Source organism: Anomaloglossus baeobatrachus, chromosome 5, assembly GCF_048569485.1.
Source record: "Anomaloglossus baeobatrachus isolate aAnoBae1 chromosome 5, aAnoBae1.hap1, whole genome shotgun sequence".
NCBI classification, from domain to species: Eukaryota; Metazoa; Chordata; class Amphibia; order Anura; family Aromobatidae; genus Anomaloglossus; species Anomaloglossus baeobatrachus.
In genome coordinates this window covers 529358481-529375785 of record NC_134357.1, presented here as the reverse complement: position 1 = coordinate 529375785, position 17305 = coordinate 529358481, and the positions used below count along the sequence as shown (strand labels likewise).

General features: G+C 46.1%; 1 protein-coding gene across 1 annotated transcript in view; it reads right to left on the bottom strand.

Annotated features, from left to right (window-relative positions):
- LOC142312910 (uncharacterized) overlaps nt 1-15902 on the bottom strand; it is a 186098-nt gene extending 170196 nt beyond the window's left edge. The window contains exon 1 of the mRNA XM_075351898.1: nt 15756-15902. The gene's annotated coding sequence lies outside the window, so the exon portion shown is untranslated. The remainder of the gene's footprint in view (nt 1-15755) is intronic.
- Nucleotides 15903-17305: the final 1403 nt, after the last annotated feature.

Sequence of the window (17305 nt, the reverse complement as noted above, 5' to 3'; positions counted from 1 at the left end):
TGAGAACAGTCAAGGACAATCCACAGACCACCTCCAAAGACCTACAGCATCATCTTGCTGCAGATGGTGTCAATGTGCATCGGTCAACAATACAGCGCATGTTGCACAAGGAGAAGCTGTATGGGAGAGTGATGCGAAAGAAGCCGTTTCTGCAAACACGCCACAAACAGAGTCACCTGAGTTATGCAAAAGCACATTTAGACAAGCCAGTTACATTTGGAAGAAGGTCCTGTGGACAGATGAAACAAAGATGGAGTTGTTTGGTCATACAAAAAGGCGTTATGCATGGCAGCAAAAAAAACACGGCATTCCAAGAAAAGCACTTGCTACCCACAGTAAAATTTGGTGGAGGTTCCATCATGCTTTGGGGCTGTGTGGCCAATGCCGGCACCAGGAATCTTGTTAAAGTTGAGGGTCGCATGGATTCAACTCAGTATCAGCAGATAGATTCTTGACAATAATGTGCAAGAATCAATGACGAAGTTGAAGTTACGCAGGGGATGGATATTTCAGCAACACAATGATCCAAAACACCGCTCCAAATCTACTCAGGCATTCATGCAGAGGAACAATTACAATGTTCTGGAATGGCCATCCAAGTCCCCAGACCTGAATATCATTGAACATATGTGGGATGATTTGAAGCGTGCTGTCCATGCTCGGCGACCATCAAACTTAACTGAACTGGAATTGTTTTGTAAACAGGAATGGTCAAATATACCTTCATCCAGGATCCAGGAACTCATTAAAAGCTACAGGAAGCGACTAGAGGGTATTTTTGCAAAAGGAGGATCTACAAAATATTAATGTCACTTTTATGTTGAGGTGCCCATACTTTTGCACCGGTCAAATTTTGTTTAAATGCGGATTGCACATTTTCTGTTAGTACAATAAACCTCATTTCAATCCAGAAATATTACTGAGTCCATCAGTTATTAGATATATGAAACTGAAATAGCTGTTGAAAAAACCCAAATTGTTAAGAAAAAAGGTTAACAATAGGAGTACACAAACTTTTTCATATGACTGTATGTCATTTTAATCTGTCTATTAAATAATGTACAATTCACAATTGCTTCAGTGTACGCCCCCAATGTGGGACAATTAAAATTCATACGTACATTTTTGGAGACTTTTAGGGGAGTGGTAAAGGTTTCCTCGGTGATATGCAGAGATTTTAATGTCCCTATGTGTAAATCACTAGACTGTTACCACCAAGCCCTGGCCAGAAAGGAGATGGGCCACCTGATCCACGAGATTCGTTTTCATGATATATGGCGATATGCTCATTCAAGAGAGAGAGACTATTCTTTTCACTCCCTAAGGTTTAATACCTACTCTAGAATAGATTATATCCTAGTAAATTATTCGTTACTGCTTAGTTGCGACCAGATCAATATTGGCCCCATTACGTGGTCAGACCACGCTCCCATTATGTTAACAAATTTCCAACAAGGGTCCTACCCGGTCCCCTTCCAAATGGAAACTGAATTATTATATCCTCACTAACCAAGATGCCAGCGATGAAATCGCTCGGCAATTGACTGAATTTTTTGCCATTGATGATAATCAAATGGTCTCGGATGAAACTCTCTGGGCGGCCCATAAGGCCTTTGCTAGAGGTGTCCTCATCAAAATTGCAGCAATGGAGAAAAGGAACAGGTTAAAGGCATTCAATGACATTTTCCTTGACTCTATTAGAGGTTTGAGAGATCAGCTGAGATCATTTATGCTATATTTTCTATGAAAACATTTTTAAAAAAAAGCTTAAATCCAAATTCTATAGCTTGGGTGATAGAGCCAGTAGGGTTGTAGCAAATCGTGTGAAGAAAAGGGAGGCTCGGATGGCCATTCCCTTATTGATTAAGCAAGACGGGTCCAAGGTTTTAAACCCTACTCACATAGCTAGTGAGTTTAAAGAATAAAATTCCCAACTGTATAATCTCAAGTCAGATCCTAACACACACCAGCCCCCGAAGGGCGAAATTTCCACTTTCTTTGCTAAACTAATTTACCCAAACTTTCCCCCACGGCTCTGGCTGCTGTTAATGCCCCCATTACTGAGGAGGAAGTAGTTTGGGTTATTAATTCCTCTAAAAGACTTTCTGCCCCCGGGCCAGATGGTTTTTCTAGTTCTTACTACCGCCAGTTTGCGCACATTTTAGCTCCATTTTTGGTTAGAAAGTTCTCACTATGGAGGGACTCATCTGACACCCAACATGAATGTTTGGCTGTCTCAATTGCTACTATTCCTTTCCTAAACCGGGGAAGCCTCCAACCTCTCCTGGTAACTTCAGACCTATCTCTCTTTTGAACTGTGATGGGAAGTTGTACACAAAAGTCTGGGCTAATAGACTCCTCAGTTTTGCCGGCCCTGGTCTCCAGTAACCAAGTGGGATATGTCCCAGGGAGGCAGGCTAGAGATGGCACTAGAAGAGTGATTGATTTGATGGATTTTCTTGAGTCCAGTGATACCCCCGATGTATTCCTGTCTCTAGATGCGGAAAAAGCGTTTGACAGGGTACACTGGGGCTATGTGGACGCCGTTTTGGACACATTTGGTTTCTCTGGCAATATAAAGATAGCTATTATGGCCTTATACAAAAAAACAAATGCTTCGGTCTGTGCAGCGGGCTTCTATTCTGATAGATTTGACCTGAATAATGGGACCCACCAGGGGTGCCCTCTCTTATAATTTTTGCCTTAGTCATGGAGCCCCTGGCGGAGTCCATTAGGCTCAACACGGACATTTCTGGGGTTAAAATAGGCCCTGTAGAACATAAGATCGGTCTCTATGCAGACAATGTAATACTCTCCTGCACTGACAGTGAAAGATCATTGATAGGGATCAAAAATGCTCTCTTTGAATTTTCTAAGATCTCATATTACAAGTTAAACGAAGGAAAATCGGTTCTCTTCTCAGTTAACCCCTTCAGCCCCCGGGCACTTTCCGTTTTTGTTTTTTGCTCCCCTTCTTCCAAGAGGCGTAACTTTTTTTTTTTCCATCAATCTTGCCATGTAAGGGCTTGTTTTTTGCGGGACGAGTTGTACTTTTAAATTAAATCATAAGTTTTACCATATAGTGTACTGGAAAACGACAAAAAAATTCTAAGTGCTGAAAAATTGCAAAAAAAGTGTGATCGTACAATAGTTTTTGGGATATTTTATTCACTGTGTTCACTATATGGTAAAACTGATGTATCTATGTGATGCCTCAGGTCACTGCGAGTTTGTAGACGCCAAACATGTATAGGTTTACTTGTGTCTAAGGGTTTAAAAAAACAATTCACAAGCTTGTCAAAAAAGTGGCGCACGTTTTGCTCCATTTTCCAAAACTCGTAGCGTTCTCATTTTTCAGGATCTGAGGCTCAGTGATGGCTTATTTTTTGCGTCTCGACCTGATGTTTTTAACGGTACCATTTTTGCGCAGATACTACGTTTTGATCGCCTGTTATTGTATTTTGCGCAAAATTTGCGACGACCAAAAAAACGTAATTTTGGCGTTTGGAATTTTTTTGCCGCTACGCCATTTACTGATCAGATGAATTGATTTTATATTTTGATAGATCAGGCATTTCTGAATGCGGCGATACCAAATATGTGTATATTTTTTAAACCCTTTAATTTTCAATGGGGGGAAAGGGGTGTGATTTGAACTTTTAGGGTTTTTTATTTTTTTTTTAATTTTTGAAAACCTTTTCTTTACTTTTTTTTTATTTTACTAGTCCCCCTAGGGGGCTATAGCGATCAGCAATCCGATCGCTCTGCCCTATCTGCAGATCTCAGCTACAGAGCTGAGAACTGCAGATTTGGTGCTTTACGTTCAATGCCGGCTGTATTCCGGCATTGAGAGGAAGCGAGTCATGTTAGCTACAGGCGTCATCACATGACCCTGTGCTACCATGGCAACCACCGAAAGTCACGTGATCATGTCACGTGACTTCCGGTGGGGGCGGGGTAAGTGACTGTTATGGCGGCGCGCATTTACATATTGCTGCCAGATTTTGGCAGCGATATCTAAGGGATTAATGGCCGCGGGTGGGAGCAATTCCACCCGCAGCTAGCAGGCACACGTCAGCTGTTGAAAACAGCTGATATGTGCACGGATCGCCGCCGCCTGCCCGCGGCAGGGGGCGGGGCTTAACGGCACACGATCCATGACGTACCCATCACGATCCATGACGTCATGGGTCGTTAAGGGGTTAATGTCTCACCACCTGCTATAAATAGGATCTCCTCACTTGTCCCGTATACTTGGGCCCAGGATGGCTTTTCTTACCTAGGGCTAAAAGATCTGTAAACTTTCCAATATTGTCAAATAATGCCCTTGCGGCCTACAATACGTAGGTCACACAACACAAATGCTACACAATAGGTTAAACGGTCATAGATATAACATCCGTCATGGTACAGTTACCCATAGTATATCGAAACATTTTTTATGCGAACACAATAAAGATAGGGACACGTTCAAAACAGTGATCAGTGATCATTGAACAAATTATGGCAGATGATATAGACAGATACTGGAAACTAGTGGAACGGGAATCCTTCTGGATGTTTAAAATTAGCTACCCTATATCCAGAAGGTCTAAATATTATGACAGAGCGAATTAAATAAAATGAAATAGAATAGTAGTATCGTGTAATAGACTTGAGAATCAACAAATTGATAATTTATTTCTGAAACCACTAGATTCCCCCCATGTATGTATAATGATTCCCCTGGTCATCAATCTATTGTAATTTATTTCATTCTTCCATATTTATTCCAATCAAATGGTTCCTCTTAATTTTCACCCAATTTACAATTGATCGGCTCGTCATAGTCTATCACATGATCATAGCTCCACCGATTTTTATCATGTATCCCATTTTATTATATTGTGTGTATGTATGTGTACATATATATATATATATATGTGTGTTTATATACACATGTATGTGTGTATATACATATGTATGTGTATATATACGTGTGTGTGTGTGTATATATATATATATATATATATATATATATATATATATATATATATATATATATATATATATATATATATATATATATAAAAAATTATTTCATTCAACATCTCCAGTGTTTCACATTTAGTTATGTAATTTTATTCTCCCACGGGAAGCTAATTCTTTCACTGATCGGTTTACCAATAATTTATTCCCATTAGGCATACAAACTCCTATGGGAAGGGAGTGGGGATTTATATTAATCAATCATTTTTTACACTAATCATATTTTTAATCCATATTTTTAATCAATTTTTTTACTTATTCATCATTTTGCTTATTAGCACTTTTTATAATGGCAATATGTACATATAATTATGTTGGTAACACACAATTCTTTTATAGCTGCAGTAAATTGATTTATCATTATTTTTAATACACTTTAATACACATTTTAGTATGAACTATAGTTTTTATGAACCTATGTATGCAACTGTCTTTCACCATGAATGTATGTATATTAGTACCCTGTATGGGGGAATGTTCTTAATTGATCAAATGATTTCACCCTGTTGGGGATTTAATCTAATTGTGGGAAAAGGTTTGAACTTTTTTTTTTTTTTCCCCCCAATTTATGTATATAAGATCCAATATCCTGCCTTTTTATTGCTACCTGAGGAAGGGGGAGGATGTACCCCCGGTACGCGTAGTGGCATGTTAATCCTTAATAAATCTTCATCAATAATCTTATTACTACCTTCTTCTGAGCAGCGCGGCCAATAGCGTGGTATTTTCCCCCTTTTTTTTTTGCTCTCCACTAAATTATCTCCCTCTGGGAGCTCACGGGGCTGCTGCAGCCAGATCAGGATCCTGTGATCCATTTGATGTGTATGCAAGGGGCTGGTGAATCACTGCTATCAGGATCACGGGACCATCCGTCTCGGAGGAGGAGCTGCTGTCAGACGCCGGTCCGGTGGCTTCACACTACACGTGGACGTTCCGATCGTGTGAGCAGATTCCTGCGGGTCATAGAAGACGGGATCTCCGCTGATGAGGAGCGGTGAACCAGGATTCCCCCTTCAGCATCATACAGTGTTGTACCTGCTGTACAACACTATCAGGTGAGTGTGTATCTCACACCACTTAAATCTTGTGCTTTTAAGGTTCCACACAGGAGCGCCCTCTCCTTTTTCATTTCAATATTGTCAAACAGAATTTTAATACTTTGCTTGATTCCATTCGCAAGGACATAAAAAAACAAATACATTTGCCCCTTTCCTGGATGGCTCGTATTCAGATAGTGAAGATGATGTTCCTACCTAAAATCATCTATTTATACCGTTGTCTTCCCCTGAGGTTTCCTAAGAGGTTTCTCTCTCCTACAGGCAGTTGTGAGTAGATTCATTTGGGCGGGGGAGAAACCTAGGGTTGGTATGTCTACCTTCTTTTATAGCTATTCATATGGTGGTCTGGGGGTCCCGAATTTTTATTTGTATCATAAAGCAGCGGTTCTGGAGGCATTAAAAGGAGTGCTCTGATGATTCTAGTGCTCATAGATGGGTCCATATGGAGAAGTACTTAGCCCCTCGTGGGACTTTGAGATTCTTACTGGAGGCGCGGGTACTTGGTACCCTTACCCCCTCTCTTCCCCTGCAGACAATGAAAGTGGCATTTTCTTACTGGTCTGATCTGGTCTCTACTCATCAGGTGCTTAAATTTGAGTCTATTTCTATTAGGCTGCTTTCACACATCCGGTTTTTCCTATGCGGCACAATCCGGCGCTTTGCAGAAAAACCGCAACCGGTTTTTTTGCCGCCGGTTGCGTTTTTTTTGCATAGACTTACATTAGTGTCATATTGTGCCGCATGGGCTTGCAATCGGTCCAGTTATTGCCGCATGCGGCAGATTCAGCCGATGCGGCGGCCGGTTGGAACGTTGCCTGGCACGTTTTTTTTGTCCGGCAAAAAAAAAAAAAATGCATTGTGCCGCTTCCGGTCGATGTGGCACGATTTGCAATGCATGCCTATGGACGCCGCATGCGGCGTCCTGCGGCAAACACCGCATCCGGCCACCGCATGCGGGTTTTTCCACTGCGCATGCTTAGTAGCCTGCCGCAAGCGGCAAAAACCGGACGGGACGCATGTCAAAAACTTATGCAAAGGATGCGGTATTGTCGCCGCATCCGTTGCATAGGTTTTAGAGCCGGACTGGCCGGCTCTGCTTAAACCGGAGGTGTGAAAGCAACCTAGAGCTTTGGAGCTTCATGTGGATGGCCTCTCATTAGGTAATTGGGTGAGGAATGGTATTATGGTCATGAAAGATATCCTCTTAATTCAGGAGTTGAAACCTTTCTCTGTCCTAATGGATGAATTTGGCCTTCACAGAAATAACCTCTACCAGTATCTGCAAATTCTGCATTTTTTAAATTCATGTGTATTCCCCAAATCCTGTCATAATGCTGTTTGCTTGCCTTTACAGCGATTTATTTTATTTTTTTTAGTTCCTCCTCCCCTCAAAAACACGGTTTCTCGGTAGTATATAAAGTGTTTAATTCCCCCGGCAATGGTCCTAAACAAGCGTATATGAGGAGCTGGGAAGGGGCTCTTGCTTTCTCCTCAACCCCAGACCAACGGTAGTCGCTTCTGGCGACCTGCAGAAATATTCCTCCTGTATCAATCACCTTGAGCAGCTTAAGAAAGTTCACTTTGACTGGTACTACACCCCGCTGAAGATTTCCAAATTCCGTAGTTTCTATCCCCATTCCTGCTGGAAGGGCTGCTCGGGTGTTGATTCCCTAGGGCACGTGTGGTGGGATTGCCCGCTCATCCGGCCTTTTTGGGAAGAGGTGTCTAACATTATTACCTCAGTTTCTGGCCTGGCTGGTAGTCTGAGTGGTCCCGCTGGCGGTCTTTGGGATTGGTTTACATGTGTTCCCTGGCGATTTGAGACCTATTGTATCACACATTCTAATAGGAGCACGTACTGTATTTTTAGAACCATAAGACGCACTTTTTTTGCCCCAAATGTTGGAGGAAAGTGGGGGGTGCGTCTTATGGTCTGAATGTGGCTGCGAGGAATGAGGGTGCTGCGGTGGAGCGGGTTATCGGGGGCACGAGCAGGCTGTAGCAGCCTGCCGTGACCACGTGGGCCCGCTCATTACATATGCACGCCCATCCTCCCTCCCATCATCTCTCAGCGGTGAAGCCGGCGCTGACAGGTGGGCGGGGTGATGGGCAGGGGGTGCACGCATAATTAACAGCCGGCCCACATGATCACCCCTGGCAACTGCAGCCTGGAGTGATCATGTACGGCTGTATTCACTGTTCCCTGTGCATCATTATCAGCGCGGGGTGCAGTGAATCAGTGTACTCACCCGTCACCGTGTGTGGAGCAGTCTTCCTGCAGCATCGCGATGTCTTCCTATCTGTGCCAGTCAGCTGATGTAGAGAGCGGTGAGCACAGCAATGACATAATCGCTGTGCGCGCTGCTAGTGTCCACACAGATCAGCTGACCGGCACAGACAGAAAGACATTGCGATGCTGCAGACAATGGTGACGGCTCCACTCAGCGGTGCTGCTGCTGCGACAGAGAGGAAGATGATCGGTGCTGCAGGGAGTGAGGAACGGTGAGTATAAACGTTTATTTTTTTATTCTGTGCCATAGGATACAGGCCATATACCAGGATGGGGGGTATATTATGACCAGGATGGGGGGTATATTATGAGCAGGATGGATGGGGGTATATGAGCAGGATGGATGGGGGTATATGGGCAGGATGGATGGGGTATATGGGCAGGATGGATGGGGGTATATGGGCAGGATGGATGGGGGTATATGGGCAGGATGGATGGGGGTATATGGGCAGGATGGATGGGGGTATATGGGCAGGATGCGGGTATATGAAAAGGATGGATGGGGGTATATGAGCAGGATCATATACAAGGCAGAAGGATCGTTACCAGAATGGGGTAACTTAGTAGAGAATTTGGGGACATTACCCCCATAACAGTGTCAGCAGAAGATCCTCGCCCCATAGCAGTGTGTCATGACCACAATTTTTAGTTAAAATTTTATTTTCCTATTTTCCTCCTCTAAGTGCGTCTTATGGTCAGGTCCATCTTATAGTCCAAAAAATACGGTATGTGTCTGGCAGATCACTGGAGAGAAAAAAAAAAACAACTTTCCCTCAAAATTGGAAATCATCCAAAAATTCAATACACATTACCAATACAAGCTCTTTCTGACCTCTGACCTGTCTACCAAAAATAAAATTAGGAATCGTTGGTCCCCCTGGGTGGTGTCCAAATTTTCGTCCTTCCAATCCTGATTGACTTGCTATTTTATTACTAGTCATCCCTATCCTTGGTTCCCATGGTGTAATTTTACATGCTCTAACCCTACTATGCAGAACTTTCATCTATCTGTCTTTAATTTATTCTCCTGCTGTTTTAGGATACATTTTTCAACTGTCTGCATGTTTGTTGCGGTTGTCTAACCTGTATTGTGCAAAATCTTAATAAAAATCTATTGAATAAAAAAAAAAAAAAAATGGAGTCCTAGAACGGTGAGATTAAAAGTATAATGCGAAATTGTGGGAGCATCTTGTAAAATCATGTGACCAATTGACCAATATACATTTCCTATTTAACATAGTTGGGTTGTCTGTATCAGAAAGAACAAAAAAGTTGTGTGGCTGAAAGTGACAACATAAAATCAAATAAGCACGGAAGCAAAAAAAAAAAAAAAAATTCTATAAGACCTAATTTTTAATACTAATCAATAAAATTGCAATACTCAAATTGTCACATAAAACATGAGGAGCTGCTGATAAGTCTTTGGCTTTGTGATCTTTTTTTTGTTTCTATAGTAACGAATGTTACATCACATAAAAGTCTTATGTGTCTAATATGTTTTCAAAATGTTGTGTTTGTTGGCTATGGCAACAGTGTTCAACGCACGTGGGAAAACAAAATGGCGGAGTCTAATGCGATATTCACAGCAACTGAGAGCAGAGGAATGATTCAATTCTTGATTCTGCAAGGAAAGTCTGCAAAGGATATTCATGGCGATATGTCGCAGACATTTGGGGATCAATGCCCTTCATATTCCACGGTTAAGAACTGGGTTGCCAAATTTAAGACGGGCCATTTCAGCACCAATGAGGAGGAACGTCCTGGACGAGCGAGAGTGGTTGTTGTTCCAGAGATCGTCGATGCTGTGCACAACCTCATCCTGGAGAATCGATGAATTTCAGCTAAAGCAATAACAGACATCATGGGGATTTCCCATAAACATGTTTGTGTCATTATCCATGAACATTTGGACATGAGGAAGCGATCTGCAAAGTGGGTCCCCAAATGTTTGACAACAGATCAGAGAAGCATGCATTTGTCACCGTTTCCGGACTGATAAGAACTCCCTGGAGCGTTTGGTCACTATGGATGAGACCTGGATTTATTTGTATGACCCTGAAAACAAGGAGCAGTCAAAAGAGTGGAGGCACAGTGGTTCTCCTCGTCTAAAGAAATTCAGGGTGCAAAAATCAGCCACTAAGGTGATGGCGTCTGTGTTTTCAGATATGAAGGGCGTGCTGCTAGTGGACTACCTCCAAAAGGGTTCCACCAACAATGCAAGGTATTACACTGAACTTTTGGACCAATTGAAGGCAACTCTAAAGGGCAAAAGGCACGGCAAGCTGTCCAAAGGAATCTTATTCCTGCAAGACAATGACTCCGCTCACACTGCACAAGGGACCACAGCAGTTACGGGAAGAGCTGGGCTTCCAGCTGGTTGACCACCCACCTTATTCACCAGATCTAGCTCCCTCTGACTATCATGTTTCGAAACCTGAAGAAACACCTCAAGGGTACCAAATATCACACCATTTGATGATGCCATACCTGCTATTGATGCCTGGTTTGAGGCACAAGCGATATCCTTCTTTTTGCTAGGCTTATAGAACTTACATACTGCCCAATGCCCCTGTTTGTATTTCAAGGAAAAGATTTAAAGGGATAAACTCGCTGTTTAGGGACCTGGTGTGGGGGAAAAAGCAGCCTAGGGTGCGATTAGAGACTTTACAAAGGCCGAAGGATGAGGGGGGTCTAGCAATCCCAAATCCGGAATTGTATTATATAGCGGCGCAATGTCAACACCTCAGGGGTTGGTCTGATCGAGAGAAAGATGGGGGCATTAAAGAAGTACTGGAATACATAGTGGGTAGAAGTCCATTGGTAATGGGACTAGAGGATGGTGCGGTGGGGCTCCTGGGTAGAACATCTCCTACAATGGCACTTATAAATAAGACCTGGGATAGGCTGAAAAGGGTGAGAGGGGTGACCCGGTTAACTAAGTTTACACCTATCTGGGATAACAGTAATCTCCCGGAGATTCAGAAAATGGGGAATATTGAGGAGTGGAGACGCAAGGGTGTGATATACATGCATCAGATATTGGATGGAGGAATTGTGAAATCGTTCCCGCAGTTACAGTGTGAGTTTCAGTTACCGGCGTCCGGCTGGCTCCACTACAGACAATTAAAACATGCGATTGCAGCCCAAGCGGCTAAACAAAGTGTGGCCATACAGACTGACCTGGTACTGGAGTATGTGTGTAAGGGCGGAGGAAGCACTAAAGGGATCATTTCTGGCAAGTATAAAGATATACTACATACCTTTCTGTTAGAATACCCAATTAAAACTAAATCTAAATGGGAGGAGGAAGTTGGGCCGATAACGGAGGAGGTGTGGGAGAGTATCCTGGCGTATGTCCCTAAACTTTCCATGAGCGAACCGGCCAGACTGTCTCACCTATACGTGATTCACCGGGTATATAGGTCTCCTTTACTGATGTTTAAAATGGGGTTGAAAAGGAATTCGGAGTGTCCAAGGTGTCAGGGATCTGACGCAGGTATTTTTCACATGATGTGGTCTTGTCCGAGACTGGTCTCCTTTTGGACTAAGGTTATCCACAAGATAGGAAGAACATATGGGTGTGTTCTCCCCAGGGAACCAGTGATCTGCCTATTGGGATATGTTGAGGAGCTTGAGGTGGAAAATACTATGAAAATTGTCATTGCTAGGCTGCTGTATGCGGCAAGAAAGCTAATCGCCAGGTCCTGGATTAAAAAAGACCCCCCGACCAGGGGAGAGTACATTAAAAGGGTGAAATGTATTCTTCAGCTGGAACGGGGAGTGTATGAAAGAAGGGGGAATGTTAAAATGTTTGAGAAGCTCTGGTCTCCTTGGCTGCAATGCGGATAGGACGAGTGATGGACCAGTAAACTGATATGGGACGGGGATAGCCGTCTGAGACCTCTGATGTGTATGTTTTGTTTTATTTGTGTTACTAGTTGTTCCTCCTGCACAACGGGATGGTTGCTATACTACAGTTGAAGGGTATTATAAGTGTGTACTATATGGGATGTAGTATCGGGGAGAAGTGTTGCTGCCGGGGTGGGGGAGGGGGCGGGAGGGGGAGTTAAAGGGGTAATAGATGTGATAAATTTAATTTGGATGCCGATTTGTTATTCTGTTGTATGTACTCTGTTTTAATAAAAAAGTATCTGATTTAAAAAAAAAAAAAGGCTTATAGAACTTGGAATACCGATGTAAGAAGTGTGTTGGCATCAGTGGAGAGTATGTGGAATAAATGTAAAGTTTCATCATCCTATCTTGTTTCTTTCTGGGTAAAGCCAAAGACTTATCAGCAGCCCCTTGTATAGTTTTATAAGACAAGAAGTAATAATTCAAAAAGTGCCCAAGAATATCAGTGCAGATGCAAAATGATGAATCTCAGCCACCTATTGTGTTGAAAATGGATCAACCTAGCGGCAGGAGGCTACAGATTAGAGATGAGCAAACCTGAGGTTTGGTGTTAGTACCAAACAGTTCAGATTCAGAGTTGTGGTGTTTTATGAACACCATTCTAGCAAGCATCACTGTGCTCAGGTACACAGTGCTCAGCCCAGTTTAAGGCGCATGCAGTGTTTGAACGACACGCACTGGTGGTAACAGCGTGATCAACTATAAAGTGTGTGCGAGTGTGTGTGTGTGTTTCCACTAAAGGAATCCACACCGTTGCATTGACAATCATGAAATTTTAACACCAAGCTTTACAGTGATTTGCCCAAAAAACTTTTTACATGAAAGTCAATGGAGCTGAGAGCTACAGATCATTAATAGGAGCTTTGATTGGTTGCTGTAGGCAACGAAGGACATTCTTAAGGCCCAGTCACACTAAACAACTTACTAGCGATCCCAACAACGATACAGCCTGATAGGGATCGCTGGTAAGTTGCTAGGAGGTTGCTGGTGAGATGTCACACTAAGCGACGCTCCAGCGATCCCACCAGCAACCTGACCTGGCAGGGATCGCTGGAGCGTCGCTACACGGGTTGCTGGTGAGCTTGTCACACAAGCAGATCTCACCAGCAACCCGTGACCAGCCCCCAGCGCCGTGTGGAAGCGATGCTGCGCTTGGTAACTAAGGTAAATATTGGGTAACCAACCCGATATTTACCTTGGTTACCAGCGCACACAGCTTAGCGCTGGCTCCCTGCACACCTAGTCACAGTACATATCGGGTTAATTACCCGATGTGTACTCTGCTACGTGTGCAGGCAGCAGGAGCCAGCTTCTGCGGACGCTGGTAACCACGGTAAACATCGGGTAACCAAGAAGCCCTTACCTGGGTTACCCGATATTTACCTTCGTTACCAGCGTCCGCCGCTCTCAGCTGTCAGTGCCGGCTCCTGTTCTCTGCACTCCTAGCCACAGTACACATGGGGTTAATTACCCGATGTGTACTCCGGCTACGTGTGCAGGGAGCAGGAGCCGGCACTGACAGTGAGAGCGGCGGACGCTGGTAACGAAGGTAAATATCGGGTAACCCAGGTAAGGGCTTCTTGGTTACCCGACGTTTACTGTGGTTACCAGCCTCCGCAGAAGCCGGCTCCTGCTGCCTGCACATTTAGTTGTTGCTGTCTCGCTGTCACACACAGCGATCTGTGCTTCACAGCGGGAGAGCAACAACTAAAAAATGGTCCAGGACATTCAGCAACAACCAACGACCTCACAGCAGGGGCCAGGTTGTTGCTGGATGTCACACACAGCAACATCGCTGCTACATCACAAAAGTTGTCCATCAGCAGCGATGTTGCTAGCGATGTTGCTTAGTGTGACGTGGCCTTTAGTATAAGAAGCTTGTGTCAGGTAATATGATATCGGTTGAACAGGCACACGGGGACACACACACACACGGGGACACACACACACACGGGGACACACACACACACGGGGACACACACACACACGGGGACACACACACACACACACACACGGGGACACACACACACACGGGGACACACACACACACGGGGACACACACACACACACACACGGGGACACACACACACACGGGGACACACACACACACACACGGGGACACACACGGGGACACACACACACACGGGGACACACACACACACACACACACGGGGACACACACACACACACACACGGGGACACACACACACACACACACACGGGGACACACACACACACACACACGGGGACACACACACACACACGGGGACACACACACACACACACGGGGACACACACACACACACGGGGACACACACACACACACGGGGACACACACACACACACACACGGGGACACACACACACACACACACGGGGACACACACACACACACACACGGGGACACACACACACACACACACGGGGACACACACACACACACACACACGGGGACACACACACACACACACACGGGGACACACACACACACACACACACGGGGACACACACACACACACACACACACGGGGACACACACACACACGGGGACACACACACACACACACACACACACGGGGACACACACACACACACGGGGACACACACACACACACGGGGACACACACACACACACGGGGACACACACACACACACACGGGGACACACACACACACGGGGACACACACACACGGGGACACACACACACACACACACACGGGGACACACACACACACACACACACGGGGACACACACACACACACACACGGGGACACACACACACACACACACGGGGACACACACACACACACACACACGGGGACACACACACACACACGGGGACACACACACACACACACACACGGGGACACACACACACACACACACACGGGGACACACACACACACACACGGGGACACACACACACACGGGGACACACACACACACGGGGACACACACACACACACAGGGACACACACACACACAGGGACACACACACACACGGGGACACACACACACACGGGGACACACACACACACACAGGGACACACACACACACACACAGGGACACAGACGCACACACATCGGGACGCGCACACAAACAAGGACACACAGAGACACACCGGGGGACACAAAGTGTGAGAGACAAAAAGACACTTGGTTAACATCCCAGGCAACGGGGTGAGTGTGTGTGTGTGTGTTTTTCAGCTGAAGAGTCCGGGTCCAGAACAGAACTTTCTCAAAAGTCCGGCCGAGCTTCTATTGATACAATCATCTGTGCTAAGGATATTAGCGTCAACCTAAAACCCCTGTTGAGCCCCATGCAGTGACTCCCGCCCTCACAACCGCAGCACCCAAATATAAATCCTATATAATACCCCAAGAACAATTATACTCCCTCGCAACATGAAATCAGAAAAATCGTCTCAGTAGTGAAGGGGTTACTGCGCCCAGGAATCTCCACATACCTCCACCTGCAGAGCCGCACACTAGATATATGGTAACGGCTAAATCTGGTGACGTCACTCCCATGTGACCAGAAGGGGCGGGGCCTCCGCCAACATTGCTGATACTAGGAAGAAACTCCACGAGGTCATGGAGCTGTTAATAATAGAAGCGGGGGAGGTGGTAAGATCTCCTGATGGGGGGTGCAGGGGGCGGAGCCTGCATCATTATAGTGGGGGGAGGAAACATCACCACGCTCACCAACCAAATCGGCCACGCCCACTAACCAGAAAGGTCCTTCTAGTCATTGGGATTTAGCCACAAACTTAGATATATGGCTGCTCTGTGCTTCCAGGACCTGTGATGATGTCACATGGAGGGGAGGAGTCAGGGGTCACATGATCAGCTCCTCAGTGTATGCAGGACTCTGCTGTGCTGGGTGTCATGGGGCTGGATGAGGGGAAGGTTATGTGTGGGGTCAGAAGGGGTTTACAGTGTGGATGTAGCAGAGCCGTGTGTGTACGAGGTGTACGGAGCGGAGGCGTGTGTGTACGAGGTGTACGGAGCGGAGCCGTGTGTGTACGAGGTGTGCGGAGCGGAGGCGTGTGTGTACGAGGTGTGCGGAGCAGAGGCGTGTGTGTACGAGGTGTGCGGAGCGGAGCCGTGTGTGTACGAGGTGTACGGAGCAGAGCCGTGTGTGTACGAGGTGTGCGGAGCGGAGGCGTGTGTGTACGAGGTGTGCGGAGCGGAGGCGTGTGTGTACGAGGTGTGCGGAGCGGAGGCGTGTGTGTACGAGGTGTGCGGAGCGGAGGCGTGTGTGTACGAGGTGTGCGGAGCGGAGGCGTGTGTGTACGAGGTGTGCGGAGCGGAGGCGTGTGTGTACGAGGTGTGCGGAGCGTAGCCGTGTGTGTACGAGGTGTGCGGAGCGGAGGCGTGTGTGTACGAGGTGTGCGGAGCGGAGGCGTGTGTGTACGAGGTGTACGGAGCGGAGCCGTGTGTGTACGAGGTGTACGGAGCGTAGCCGTGTGTGTACGAGGTGTGCGGAGCGGAGGCGTGTGTGTACGAGGTGTGCGGAGCGGAGGCGTGTGTGTACGAGGTGTACGGAGCGGAGGCGTGTGTGTACGAGGTGTACGGAGCGGAGGCGTGTGTGTACGAGGTGTACGGAGCGTAGCCGTGTGTGTACGAGGTGTGCGGAGCGGAGGCGTGTGTGTACGAGGTGTGCGGAGCGGAGGCGTGTGTGTACGAGGTGTACGGAGCGGAGGCGTGTGTGTACGAGGTGTACGGAGCGGAGGCGTGTGTGTACGAGGTGTGCGAAGCGGAGGCGTGTGTGTACGAGGTGTGCGAAGCGGAGACGTGTGTGTACGAGGTGTGCGGAGCGGAGGCGCGTGTGTAGGACGTGTACAGTGATCGTTCTCCATTATCCGGTGTGATGTGATGATTGATCCCGGCTGGTCACAGTGACAGAAAAGTATAGGACACCAAAGACAAGAAATGGTTGTGATGCCGCTCTGCTCAGACAACTGAAGCTTTAGGCCTTGTGCGCACTAGGCGTTTTTAGCGGCGTTTTTTACCG